This window comes from Diplotaxodon limnothrissa, linkage group LG12 (genome assembly GCF_057381915.1).
Source record: "Diplotaxodon limnothrissa isolate DT_005_m linkage group LG12, D_limnothrissa_male_GT1.1, whole genome shotgun sequence".
Lineage (NCBI taxonomy): Eukaryota > Metazoa > Chordata > Actinopteri > Cichliformes > Cichlidae > Diplotaxodon > Diplotaxodon limnothrissa.
Window position 1 is genome coordinate 34,419,913 of NC_140607.1, and position 15,338 is coordinate 34,435,250.

Consider the following 15,338-nt stretch of genomic DNA (forward strand, 5'->3'; position numbering starts at 1 on the left):
TAACCACTTAACATCCACAAGGCCGACAATTTGAGGATAAGGATTAGGGATAAGTTCACGTCAACAGCTTCATATGGAATTTTAATGCCCATGGTATTCTCAAGTGAACGTGTTATGACAGAATGCCTAAATGACCCAACCTCACAGGCAGGGTTATGATGGAGGTTATGAGGTTAATAAAGCACAGAGAACGTTACATCCATGGTATCTTCAGCAGTTTTCAGGTTATCTTCTTTAATTTGGAGTGTTTATTTTTCTTCTATCTGTCATTTAGACAGCCCAACAATATAGGTGAGAGAAAAAAATCCTCAAATTGATAGGCTATAGATTTAATAAGAATTAATAAGAATGAAAAGCTGAAAATGAAGGCACGGAAAAGAAAAGCAAGTATTAAGAAAAAATGTGAGGAGTAATGGATGACAATCAGAACAAAAAACAGTGATGAAGAGGAGGAAAAGAGCGCAAGAGACAGATGAAGGGATAAAGTCCGAAAGAAAGAAAAGAAAGACAGCAAAAGAGACAGAGCGGAGAAGGTGTCGCCAGGGAACCAAGAAAAGATAAAAAGTAATAGACTGAAACAAGAGGAAGACTAAAGCTACACACACACACTCGTCCCCCTGCTATCCATCCATCTCAGCTTGTGGAAATAAGGGCCTCCTCGTTGTCAGCTTGTTATTTTTCCCTCCTCCTCCTCAGTCTCTCTCTCACTGTCTGTTCTTCCCTTCCTCACTCGCCCGCCGTCCTGTCGTCTGCCGGCATTCTGTCATGTGTGAAGGTATCGATTTGCCAGCGTTTTAACCATCAAACTGCAGCTCCGCTTTTTAAACAATATCTGACGGACGGAGGTAGGAGGAGGAAGGAAGATGAAAGAGGAAACTAGGAAGGGAGGACAGGAAAAGAGATATAAGGAGAATAAAAGATGTAGAAACTGGGATGAAAGGGAAAGGTGAAGAGGAAATTAATAGGGATAAGAGGAAAAATTAGGTGTAGCGGAAAGGACATAAAGGGACAAGTGAAGCAAAAGGGAGCAGAAGATGATTTAAACTGAAAGAAAAAAGGGTGTGAAACATTATGAAGTGCAATATCTGAAGTTAGGAGTGATAAAGAAGGAATGGGAAGAGGACAGGAGAAGACATTACGAAGACAATAAAAGAGAAAATAGGAAGAAATGGCCACAGGGGTGGGTTAGATGGGTGGGAGGGAATTGGGGGTGTGAATGAAAAAGAAAAAGGGATGAAAGGGAAGATAAAAGAAAGGAGAGACATGAAGAAAGGAAAAGGAAGGAAGTAGAAGTGAGGGCAAAAAAAGTGGAAGATATTCCTTTTGAAGCTCCATCACATTGGTTTTACTTTCAAGGGTGGACAGAGTCATCAAAGCAGAAAATAAGGGGAAGAACAGAGGGTGGAGGTCGCAAGAACACAATGGATGGATGGATTCACTAGGAGAGAAACTACAGGAAAATTAGAGCAGACAGAGATTTAATGATGACTGTTTGGAATTTAAGAATGTTAAATTTGGGAGATTCTGGGACAACCTAAGATAAAATGTCTTTCTGCTGCTTTGGGAAAAAGCAAGTTTTGTTGTTTTCTAGTTTTTTTTTTATTTTGATGCTATCAATGTTCAACATGTACATAGCCAAATTCCCCCTTCTGTCTCTTGTTTATAGTTTAAAAATCAAGATAACGGACATAAATATTATCTTTTGTGTTTGCAGATTATTTTATACCTCTTTAATATGGATTTCATTTATTTTGATGGTCATTTAAATTACAATATAAGCCTCAATTTTGCATTTATTCTTAAAATTTGAAGGATTCACACACAAATATAAACATAAAATATTTTAAGAAAAGAAGAGAAGAAGAACAGACGACAAAAGAGGCACTAAAAGAACATCAGCAGCAAATACAGGATTTTACATGATTATAAGTACAAAAAGAGAACATTTCAAGAAGACATGTAGGACATGTAGAAAAAGAGAGTCAGGGTGATTTGAAAGACAACGACTGACTGCTGAGAAAGACAAATAAAAGTAAAGATGGAGTGATAGAAAAACAAGCATTAGTCCTCTTTATGGATCGCTGTTTGCTCAACCAAAGTTTGGTATCATTGATCGGCTGCCAGCGTTGCATTTATCACTGCGCATGTGTCTGTGTGTATGTGTTCACATTTCCTGTTTCTCTTTAACAATCATGCCAGTAAAGTGCATTAAAATGTGTGTGTGTGTGTTCGATCTTCAGACCTCCAGCTGTGAGTAAAGATCACAAAGACACACCCAAAGTAGATTTTCCTTCACTTCAGAGGACATTACATTGACTTCCACTTGTTCCCAGGTGATTTAAACTAAACTCGAAACCAAGTCTTGATACAAAAATGTTTTTAAAAAAATAACAATGACAGTGATCTAGCTCATGTAGACCTGCTTTTTACCCTCAAAATGAAATACAGTCTACACAGTAAATATATAAATGTCCCCATAACATCAGCAATACCAACACACACACACGTGTCCGCGGGGTGTTAAGGCCATTCAGTGGAGCATCTCGTCCTACTGGTGTGTGAAAACAATAAGAGAGATGGAGGAGGACGAAAAATCCATCCATCCCACTGAGAGGGGGGGAGGAGAGAGAGCTCCATCATCTTACAAAAAAATCTTCTCTCTCTCTGTAGGTGGTTTCAGTTTTAACAAGCCAGTATCAAAGACATAGAAACAGCTGAGACATCGTGAAGGTCTCATTAAAAACAACAGCAGCTGAAACTTAAAAGTCCATCCATCATCCAAAAACCTGAAGTGACCATGTTGCACACTTTAAGCCAACATAAAGGTGCTAAAAACTGCAGTTCCTCGCATGGCCACCAGAGGTTTTTTTTAACCAACCCCGAAGAAGAAATAAACATGTTTATGGCCCAGTACACAAAACAGTTTTGGTTTCTCTTACTGACCACAGTCACACAGGCCAAAAGGCTGGTTGTGGACTCAGGAAGCGTGTGTACTGATCAGTTGGTGAGTGGTTACTGAAGGTTGCTGGTTTTTATTGGGTGAAAGTGGTTGCAATGGAAAAATAGAATAGTTCTTATATAGTGTCTTGATGCATGCTCAATCATCCAGGTAAGGAAGTCCCACAAAGCTGATTCTGTTCATCTGGACGTAGCGTTTCCAGTGGGAGAAACTTTTCTGCTCTACATGAGCGCCCAATTTAAATGCATTTAGATATTCATACTATCTAACATTCACACACATTCACACTCCAGTGGATGCATCGGAGGGCAACCTGGGGTTAGAATGTTGACCATGGATATTTCGTATGCAGACAGGAGCAGCCAGAGATTACACTACCAACCTTCCAATTACAGGATGACCTGTTTTATCTCCTGATATACAACCACCCCACCGGTGAGAGTCCTACATCAAAAACATCCCTGTGATTGCTCTGGTCACTACCAGATTGCTGTGGTCAACTGTATTTGCTTCAAAATTTGCAACTAGTCACCAATTTGTAGCGAAGAAGAAAAAAAAAGCAACAGAAGCCAGAAACTGGGAAATTTCGTCTTCGGAGTAAATATCAGTCTTCCATCCAAACTGTGGTTGACTGTAGCAGTCTGCAAGGAGGTATTCGATGGAGTTTTTGACCAGTTTCACCTGGTACCTGCAAACAACCTCTAACAATTACTCACCAACTAGTATGGGAATAAAACTTTTTCCCATAACCTGCCAAGGGTTGGCTAACCTGTGTCTACTGACTCATGCAGCTGGCTACTAGAGTGCATGGTATGACTGCATTGATTGGCAGGAGAACACAGCTATAATACTATTTGTCTTCTAGGCCTCATCTTCAATAATTGGAGTCAGTGAGCTAGACCGTCCTTTTATTTTTGTGCTGTTAATGCTTTCTGAAACATTTTAATAGATTATCTGACTAATGTTTCAATAAGAAGAAATCGTTTGCTACCTGGCGATTAGACTCTAATGACCCTTCAGAGCAGAATGGAATCCAAGCAGTGATATGAATTAGGACAGAATCCCCCAACTTCTAGACACGGGTGGAGTGAAGATGAAGTCGAAGCTCCAAGTGACCAGGATGGGGTAAAGACGGGGAGGAGGCATGTTGCACAAATGAGAGTCTCAAAGGCAGAATGACAGAAGAGCACTGAGATTTTAAACAAGCAGAATGGAGGCTCAAGGTGGAGAAAGTAAGTAAGAAAATGATTGGACTAGAGCAATAATGTCAGGATGTAAAGAATAGACTAGCAGTTCAACACCCAGGAAAGCAGGGACAGTGCTTCCTTACTGAACTTACACATACAGTAAGCTTCATTATGGCTTGTTGTGTGGTACAGATGGACAAGTTTGTGCTTCATTTAGGGTTAGTGAAATTCTAGTATGTTTTTAATCTGCTATTCAACACTGATTAGCACGTATCTGCCTGTTTATCACAACCATTTTGTTTATGAACGCAGCTTGCTAACCAAGCTAGCGAGCTGCTAACTTATTATTCCCTCTTGTGCTAATATGTAATTTCTGGCTTTAATAAACTAACACATGTTAGCAAAAGTGAGGCTGCAGAATGGACCAATGGGCGGTGGATAAGTGGGTGGACAGTTAAGTTATCAGCTAGTGCTAGTTAGAATTTTACTTAACAAAAATGCACCAAAAACTTCTTTTAGCAGCTCTAAAATAACAACAAGCAGCTACAGTGGCCAGTGTCTACACCCACCAGTTGCTAAGTGCAGCCATTCTTCTACTTATGATTAATTTGAATATGTGAGTTATTAATGAATTTCCCTCTGTGTAGTTGTGATGGAGGGGAGTTACCGTTCATTTTTTTTCTTCCAAGTTTGCATCATTTTTCAGCCGTCAGCTTTGGTGTTGTTCTTTATAACCTCGACAAAAAGTAATTTTGATTAAATTTGGTTTGCATCAACTTCTTCCTCACTACAACTGTAAAGACGTATCACTTCAGTTTATGAAGTGATACTTCATACACTCAAAATTCTTCAAACTTTATGAGATATTCATCAGAGAAGTAAACTTCATCTTCATGCTCCAGCATAACATGAACAAAATTAAGCCATATATATGTTTTTTTCAACTGTCCCCAATGGTAGCAGATTTACAGCACTGTTAGAGCAGCTTGTTACATAACTGCCTCCTCATGTTTCCTGTCTGTCACTATTGTCAAAGAAAGCTTTGTTGCTTTTTTCTGTGAGTGAGAAATGCAGGCATGAAGAATCAGATCCGATATAAGGAACTTGTCACGGGAGTGGAACGGACTCAGGCGCAGACTGAGGTAGCACAGTTCAACGACACTTTATTAATCACACTGGTGCACTATATACACGTGAAGGGGGGGGAAACACCAGGGTCCCGGGGATCACTTGGCTGGGGAGACACACTTCTTCGCACTCGCTCTGCTCCTCGTCCAAACAGTCTCCACACAAGCAGCTCAGCTCACTCTCCTACTCACGGGGTCCAGGGGTCACAAAAGGGCTGATCCAGGTAAACCTGTTTACACAGACGAGGGTAAGTCGAAGGCAAACACGGGAACAGTAGAATCGCAAGGAAGCCAGGCAATACTAACGAGAGTTACTCAATATTCCAGCGACGAACAGCTCAGAGCCCCAGCCTTAAGAGCCAGAGAACTGCAATCCGCTCGAGATCAGCTGCAGGTGCGTGGGCCAAGGGCAGGAGCCCAATCAGAGCTCCGCCCAGGCAGACAGGTAGGAGAGACAGAGTGAGAGAAAAACAACAAACACTTGTGGCCACACTGGGCTGGCCGGGGAGGCACAGGGACCATGACAGAACTGTTGTTTTACTGCTCCGTGGTTAGATAACAGAAATAAAATAGCCAAACTTGACAGAAAGTAGCAAAGAGCCTGTTTTGATGGTTATTTGCATTCTCGCTGACACCCGACGTGCATAAACAAAATTAAGTATACATATATGACCAGACGCGGGGTTTAAAATGGTTCATGGATTGATTTCCTTTCAACTTCATCCCTCCTCTTCTTCTTCCTCTCCAGCATTTCTCTTTATATATTTTCTCGCGCTTTGCATAATGTTATTGATCAGCTGTAGCTTTACACAGCCCATCAGCTGTTTACTGACAGAAAAATAAGCTTTAAGTGGGGAGAAGAGATGCAATGAGACCAGAGCCTATTTTAGTCTGTTTTATTCTTTTCTCTGCTGATGTGGGAGGTAGGAAGTTTCTAACTTTCAACACGCTGACAGATAAACAAGCTTTCCTAACTTGAATTACTGGGAAGGTGGACATATCCTCCTGAGAACTGAGGAGAAAAGAATCAACCCAATGAGCTTTTTTAGTGATTTCCTTCCTCTTTGGAGCTAAAAAGGCCACCCAAACACATGAGATATCAATGGAAACTCAAGGATGTTCTCTATTTAGTATATCAGGACTTAGTAGGGTCGCTCAAAAAGTCAAAAGATGTAGACCAAAAACAAATGTCCATTACAGAGGACATAAATGAAGGCTGGTTCTCCTGGTTCTCAGGAGGATATTGTTATGATTTAATAGGACAGGTTGCAGTTTGTTCGCACACATGTTATGTCTTTCTTCTACACAAAAGTTAATCATGGAGTTCCCCTTGGTTCTGTGTTAGGACCCATACTTCTCACATAATGCCTTCTTGAGGAAATACTGCACACCTTTCCAATGCTATGCAGATGTCGCTCACCTACCTGCCTTCACGTTTATCAGTTGGTATGACTTCCTTAACATTAAAAACAAAACAAAAAAACTTCAGGGTGTGTGAATGCATGTTTCAAAGTGACAGGAACCATGTTAAACAGAGCATTCTCATCCCAATGCATAACATACCGATGATTTGTCACATAGTGTCCGTATGTTACGTGTTGAGATGAGAACGTGTTGCTTTATATTTTGAGGGCGATTTGAGGGTTCTAAGTAAGGCTCAGTCAGTATTTGCTGTTTCGTGTCACCCTTTGAGCTGCTTCCATCTGGTCACAGATACAAATTTCCACAGTTCAGGACTAATAAATTTAGGTATTCCTTTGTTACATCTGCTATTATTGATTTGAATAAGAAACTGCAGTGATGCGCTCTTGTTTTTCTTTTTTGTGACTATACGAGTTTAGGTAATGTGTGCCTGTTTCATGCTGGCTGTACCACAAAATACTCGTTGACCTTGACCTGTTGCCACGTTAACTCCAAAAGTAATCTTAAAATATCTTTTGTGCTAACATCAAGTGTAACTGTTTGAAAAATCCACATGTGTACAGCTGCACCAAAATATGGTTTTGCTCTTGTTAGTTTCATCGCCCCTTTATAACAACTGTATAGTGGGTGAATGGATAAATAATCCTTTTTTGCTGCTATGCTTTGACAGGTGCATCAACACAGATGGCTCAAGGAGCTAGCCATTGCCTCCACTTATTCAAGTTAGTAAACTGGACTCTGTGTTTGTGGCGTCAGTTTCACAAACAATAAAATATAACTATGTGAACAAGTAATATGGGCCTTTGTTTTTTTTAACTGTCTCTTCTTAAGTGTGACAGTTTTACAGTAGTACGATGCTCGATCCGTTAACTGAAGTGCATCATACACAACATTTCAGCCCAGCGTTGTTGTTTGTCCCTATTCTCCAAATTTGACCCATGGGAGTTTAACAGTAACATTTTTCTTCCTGCTGGCTTTGTTAAGCACGAAACATGAAAACTGAAATTGCTTTCAATGGATAAGGTGACGGACATCTTAAAGCAATTCTAAGTTTAGCACGTGAGCAGCACAGTTGTCAAGAACATGTAGAAAGAGGCTGTTTACAGCTCTCGGGATGAACCAGGGCTCAAGCCATCTAATATGGATCTTTTTTCCACTTTTAGTATCTTTTTTCATCTTCCTCCTCTGGTTTCTCAGTCCCCTTCTCGTTCTTCATCTCTCCCTCCTTCGCTCCTCCCTCTGCTCCGGCCTTCACTGCTAATTAGTTTCAGAGGGAGAGCAGAGAAGGGTGAGGGAGGGTGAGGAGCAAAGAAAGAGGAGACGAAAGGACACATGAGGAGGAGAGAGAGAAAATGGAGAGTTTAGTAAAAATGACTCTTACTACATCGAGGGTTAACCTAATTATATAGCATACCTGTAACAGCTACGACAACTGCTGCTGTGAGTATCAATATGCAGTGGTAACACTTTTCCAGATGGAATTACTTCTACATTTATTTTATTGCATCTACTAGTACCAATATACATCTAAATTACATATTGACTAACTGCTTATAGTGTTATTATTACTGAAGCTTAATACTAATGTAGATAAGGTGCAATGCAAAAAGTTTTTTGATTTTATAAGCACAAGAAGACCTATTTAATTTAAATTTAAATGAATGTTATGTCTATATTAAGTTTGTCTCAGGACTCTGGACCATTTCCAGAGTCCTGTTCATATCACGTGTTAATGCCTGTGCAGGGTCGAGGGTGGCACATTATGGTTTCTTTTCTTTTTTACATTCATAGGTCTTTGATCGCGTGAATTAATGTAAAGCAGAGTTCTCTTGTAAATTCCCGAGGTGTCTGTAAAGAAAGATTCATTACAAATTCCCTCAACTCTGCTGCATGCCTTTGTTCTTCTGTGCACACTAAATGTGTACATTTTTTGACCACACGAATGCAGACGCCACGGCAGGATGGCAGATCCCAGAGTAGACTCCGGTGAGGCTGGAGACATTACACCTCTGGGCTGACATGCCCTCCTTAGACGGGCCCCCATGAAATCAGGACCTGGATGAGAAGAAGGATTTCTTTGTTTCTTTTACACAGGTTTTAAACCCCTTCCTGTGGCTTGAAATTGGAGTCCGGTTAATATTATTTACTCTAAAGGTCTGTGAAATTAATTTTATGTATAGTTTAGAAAAGCCAGCACCTGTGCTGTGTAAGAACTCCCGATCTACACTGCATGTCTGAACAAAGACCAAACCACAAAGTCAGACCAATTAAGATTATCTAAGATTATCACACAAGATCACTTAAGATTGTCACGAGACGGATCATGACAAAAGTATAAAAGCTTCCAAAAGTTTTCAGTGTTCCCCGGCCTCCAACTCTGAAGAATCTAAAGGCCGCCAGGACTCTGGGAAGAATAACTGAGTAACTGTGGAAGAAAGGCCCCTGTGAGGAAGGTGACCACAAACCCAGCACTCTGCTTATCAGATATTAAGAAGTCCTCTGGAAAGATGGAGAACCTACTAGAAGGACAGCCGTTTAAGCATTTAAGAAACCATTTACTTCATTGATCTGGTTGACAGAAGCTATTCTGAGGAGATCTGATTACGTGACAATATCATGGTGGTAGAGCAAAGTATGGTAGTGGTATCATTATGCTGTTGAGGTGCCCACAACCGCAGGAATAGTGGGCACCTCAACAGCTCAACACCTCAAAGTCATCAGGAATAGGAAAGCTTCCTGGTAAAGGCAGGTTTGGAGACATAAAGCCAATCCAGAAGCCAAAAGAGCCCTTGTGGGAGGAGGAGGCAACATCTGATGTACCATTCTGTGATGCCTACGAACAGCCAGTACAAACATTTTGATGTGTGTGTGAAGCTAACACTGAGTTACAGAACAGGGATGCTAATGTGTCTTGTTTGACCCCAGGTCTTTAAAAAAGACTTAATGAGTTAAAGAATGGTCCGAACAACCAAAAGCTTTTCACTCAAAACAACTAAAGGAAAAAACCTGGAAAAACAAGAGCACTTTAAATAAAACAATGTCTGACAGAGGAAACTCTCCTCTTCTCTCCTCTCAGTTAGGACTCTAATTGGACGATGAGAGGAGCCCGCTGAGGTTGTTTGGCGTTCGTGTGTGTGCGTGTGTGTGTGTCAGCATTTCGATTTTCTTGCACCATCCCTCTCTTTTCTTGGTTGTTTTGAGGATGAAGAGGAGGAGGAGAAGGTGGAGGAGGTGTCACCACAACTGTACTTGCCAGTGGTGACAGGACAGCAGCTGCTCTCTCTCTCTCTCTCTCTCTCTCCCTCCTCATTGGTCTGGATGAACGAAACTCAGGGGAAATCATCACTATGTTTACACCGGCCCCTCCCTCCTCCCACGCCACCCACCATCTCTGTCCCATAACCCCCTGCTGCCCTGGCCCATCTAACCGCCCACCCCACCCCATCCCATATCTCTGTTTTCCGCCCCATGATGGTGGCTGTTAGACAGATAGAAAGCAATACCCCCCACAAACCCTCCCCTTAACTCTCTCTTGTAAATTTGTGAGCTCCGCAAGCATCTGAAGAAAAGAAGAAGGAGGAGATGGAGGGAAAGAGAAAATGGCCAGCAATTGGTGGTGATGTGATGAGGGAGGAGGGGGGAAGTAAAGGCCAGACAATTGGTGGTGAGGGATGTGCAAGAGAGGGATGAAGGGGGGAGAATGAGGCCTTGAGAGGGCGATCAATGCGATGTTCACCTGCCGTCCACCTCCCCAATTTAAAGAGAAGGCGCTCTAACGATTTCCCCGGCCGGCTCCCACCGACTGATGGAGCTCGGGAGGAGAGGAGGTGTAGAGAAAGTAGAAAAATTAGGCTTCGACGCAGCAATGCATATAAATGGGAGCGAGGCTGTCAGAAAATTAGCTTTTAATGATGGAATGCATGTAGTTAAGACAGAAACAGAGTCGGGAAATAGCTTTTAATATGTGTGGGTGGTGAAAGAAGTGGAGGCAGAATGAGGCTTTCAACGCAGGGCCGCATACAGATGGGAGCAAAATTACTGGACAATTAGGTGTTAATGACAAAATGCATACAGAGAGAGAAATTTGGGTTTAATGCAATTGCGTTTGTAAGAAAGAAGCAGAGGAAAATAAGCTTTTAATACACGGCTGAATTTAAATGGGACAAAGATCACGGGAGAATTGATGCACACAGTTAAACGAGAAGAAATTAGTTTTACATTAACCTTCCCACAAGACACACTACAGTTAAAAAAATGTAATACACAAATGTATGCACAAAGATAAAGAAGAAACTTTAAACTGTAAATCCTCTCAAAATTGAAACAACGTTTTTTGTGTTTGTTTGGGGTTTTTTTGGTAAACGCAAGTTTTGGTAAAATTTTAAACAAGCATACTCCCCATATATGTGAAATATTCAAGACACATTACCTATTAATCTGCACATTTTCCCATTTTTGTTTTGTTTACTGCGTTCTTCATCACAATGATATTGCAATCAAAGATTTTCAGTTTGTAAAGAGAGAAAAGATCCACATTTATAAGCAAAAGAAATCTTTTCATTACTCACATAACTAAAAAAACAGTTCAGGTCCCACAGAGTTTTTAAAAATCGTATTTTATGTTATCTTAATAAGATAAGATTAGATAAGAATAAAAGTTTAGGGTTAGGGTTATTGGGTTAGGTCTGACGATGAGGATGACAACTTTTCATTTTGGACATATAAAACAATCAAATCAATATATATACCTGCCTATACATGTACACGTACACATATATGTGTGTGCAAGGAAATGAAGCAAAATCGAAATAACATGAAAAAAACACTAAACACCTTTCCTAATTAAATATATTCCAATTACTTTTGAGCATCTGAAAATGGGGGGCTATACCACAGGTGGGACTTTTACCAAAAAACAATTCAAGTAACTCGCTGACTTCAAGATGAATGATCTATCCAACAACTTTGTGATTAGCTCTATAATTTTACAGGCAGCTGATATCAAGCACGAAGTCTCTTGGTCCATGTGTGTCGATATGTAATTTGGTTCAGTGGCAGTCTCAGTCTGCTCAGTTCTACAGTGTTAGATGTCAAAGTGACTGGTAGAAATGTCAGCAGACTAATTCCTGGGCATTTACTAGAGCTGGTGGCCCCAGCGATTCTGAATTTGAATTGACTGTGTGTCATTGCCATAATATCAAAGCTACAATAAGACACACTGATATAACTGACCGCCCATCCTCCTCCTCCGGCTTGTTCTGCCTTTGAGACATGTGACTATTCACGTTCCCGCTCTCCTGCCCCGACCTGTCAGTCCTGTCAATATGATTATTCCTGCTTCTAATTGAAGTCAGAGATGAGAAGGAAGGATGAGGTGGGGGAAAGAAGGAAGCTGTTGCTTTAAAGGAGGATGGAGGGGAGTGTGAGACTCCTCTGCACATGTTAAGAGTATTGAAAATGTGGGCCTGAATAGGTAAAAGTGAGGAAAGAACATGACTGTTAGTTATTATGTTTTAGTTCGAAAAAACCTGTAGATTGGAAAACTCTGGACTTCTACTCAAGTAAGACTGAATCCAGTTCCACCGTCTTTTGGATGTACTCACAAAAATAATATATCCTGTCATATTAGCATTGCAAAATTTTCTAATTCTAATGTTAGTGTTTAATGTTAGCTTTTTATAGATGGTTCAGTATGGTGTCAATTAAAGGAGATATCCCTAATATGGTCACAGTTTTATTCACTATCACTTAAAACTAGGGACTGAGCCCAGAAAGTCATCAGGAAAGTGCTAACAGGGGTCACAGATGAAGGGAGTTCACCCTTTTCTACAGACTTCTGTACAACCAAAAGAGTTTTGTTACCAGAGGAACTGCCTGCTGCTGGCCATTAAACAGAATAGAGGCTCTGCAGGTTGGATTCACTTGAAGCTCCATCCAGCTTTTATTGTCTATGGGTACACCTAGCCCCAGTATAAAGCAAATATTGCAGAAAATAAAAAATAAAAGCAGAAAATTTAATTGTAAATAATGCAAAGTAATGTCCGAGAAGAACAATTAGTCTAAAATGAGTATAATATTTCCTTCTTTATGATCACCATTTACACCTGGGACACTTCAGGCTTTGCTTGTCCCCTGTCTATGACTTCACTGGCCTCAAAATGCACTTCTCCAGTAATACATAGCTCTAAAAAAAAATCCCATGTCCTTTATAACTTAAAGAGCTTTAGAAAAGAGTACATTTCACTTCAAAAGGCTGAAAGGTTTGAGTTCAAACTGTAGATTGTTTTACTGAAGACTATTTCCCAAAGATTTTTAAATTGATTTTGTAGAAACAGAAGTTAATAAAAAATGTGAGAATTACTTTGCTCACTTAGTTTACACAGTAGAAACCCTAACAGTGTGAGGAGCAATTATTGCGGACATAACCAAAAACTGGCTCTGCTTCAGAGAGCAACATAAGTCCACAAACTGTAAGGAGGGTTAGGCTGTGACTTTTGTGTCCACTACCAATATGTCAAGGACACCTTTTTTCCTTTTTATAAAAATCCCAGTATAAAGTAAAGACCTTACAGGAGGGCCCATTCTCCTACCTCGATCAGTGGTGTGGCTGGTGTTCACGTCTTTTGGCGTTTGTGCTCGAACACACCGAGCTATGGCATTTGTCAGGAGGATTGCCACTCCAGAGATCTGTCAAAGAGCAGGGTCACTGCTAGGGGCATATTTTAGGTCAAATCTTTTTCTTAACCCAAACCGAGGAGTTCTATTACTGAAAACTAACCAATAGGTGAAATGAAAAACAAAACAGAAAAGAAAAGAAAGCAAAGTGCAAAACACAAAGGTCTCCTGGCTGACAAGTCAGCGATTTATGCTACTGTAAACATGCCAACCCCGTAACACAGACATAGGTCTTTAAAAATGACTGCTATCTCATGGAGGCAAATATTGTTGCACACTGATTGAGAAGGCATCTGACTTAATGGTGTTATATTATCCTCTGGGGTGAGTGCTACAGCACTGTAGAGGGAAAAAAAGGGTGATAACATATTTTTTCAATTGTATATTTTTTGCATTATTATCAACAGGAATTGTTTAATAAAATATAAAAATAAGGAAAAAAATATAATAATTATTCTTAAATAACAGCCTGAATACAGCCTCACAGTTGTGTATAAGCTGTTGTGGGTAGTTTAATTTGGGGTTGGTTGTGCGCAGGTTAGCTGTTAGTTCTCAGAGCAACTCTCTCTGTCTGATGATGTGTTTGCAGCTGACCTTTAAACAACTCTGTCCCATCATCCTCTGCTTCTCCTACAGAGGCCCACTGGGAGTGAACGCACACACACACACACACACACACACACACACACACACACACACACACACACACACACACACACACACACACACACTGGATTATACAGAGGTAGAAAGAAGAGACAAACACACTCACATGCATGTAAATAGGGTTCTCTCAGCACAGGGATTCACACAGTATACATGTAAAAATGTGCACACAAAAACACTAGAAACACACATGCACGCGCGCACACACACACACACACACACACAGACACACACACACACACGCGCGCGCACACACACACACACACACACACACACACACACACACACACACACACACACACACACAGAGGCATCACTGTCTGAGGTTTGGTGGTAATGAGGCCTGTCATCCTTCCACGCAGCCTCCCTCCCTCTTTCTCTTTTCTTTCTTTCTTTTTTCATTGATCCACTAACAGATCCCCAATATAACAACTAGCAGTCACTGTGGGAGCATCCCCTCGTTCCCCTCCTCTTCCTCCTCCTCCTTCTCCTCGACACGTATCCCTCTGGACCATTTAAAAACCTACCACCACTTTCTCTCTCTCTGTCCTCTGCCTCTCTGTCTCTTTCCCTCTGTGTCTCTCTATCGTGTTTTGTTTCTCTCCTCCATCCTCCTAAACCCCCCTCCATCTCCGGCTCTTGGCTCCTTCGCTGGGTTCAGACAGTCTTGTTATATCGGCTGACAAACAGAAAGGGGTTTCTCCACGGCGTGCCGATGTGGAGGTGGTGGATGTTTAAGGTGGTAGTTTGTCCATCTGTCCGTCGTCTCACCTGGTGTTCCTGTGGAAAAATAAAACAACCCAGCTAGGAAATATAGACTCAGCTGAGAAGTTTCACAGAGAGGAAAGTAACAGGATCAAAAAATGACATTTCTGAGTGAGTTTATATTACATCTAAAATAAGCTTCCAGTCTTACAGGCTACCAGCAGAGCCCTTATTTATTTTATTAGCACATAGTGGCTTTCAAACCTTTAAAATATATTATTTTAAATGTCTCTATTTACCTTTAATTCGCTGACAGTGAGTTGCAGGTCAGAACGGTTTCTAAATTACAAAAGTTGTTTTAACTGGTTTCAAATGGAAAACTTTTTGCTCACATACAATTAAGCATCTACAGATGATCGTTTAACAAAATTATGAGATGAATGAAGGTTTGGATTTCCTAAGCGAATCTAAGTTTCCACAATTTCTTTATTAGTCATCTTTACAGCTTGATATGCACTGTAGCAGCGTGACTAAGTACTGAAAACATAAAAGAATGGAAACTTGAAGCCAGGATTTACATGTCCTCAAATTTAAATC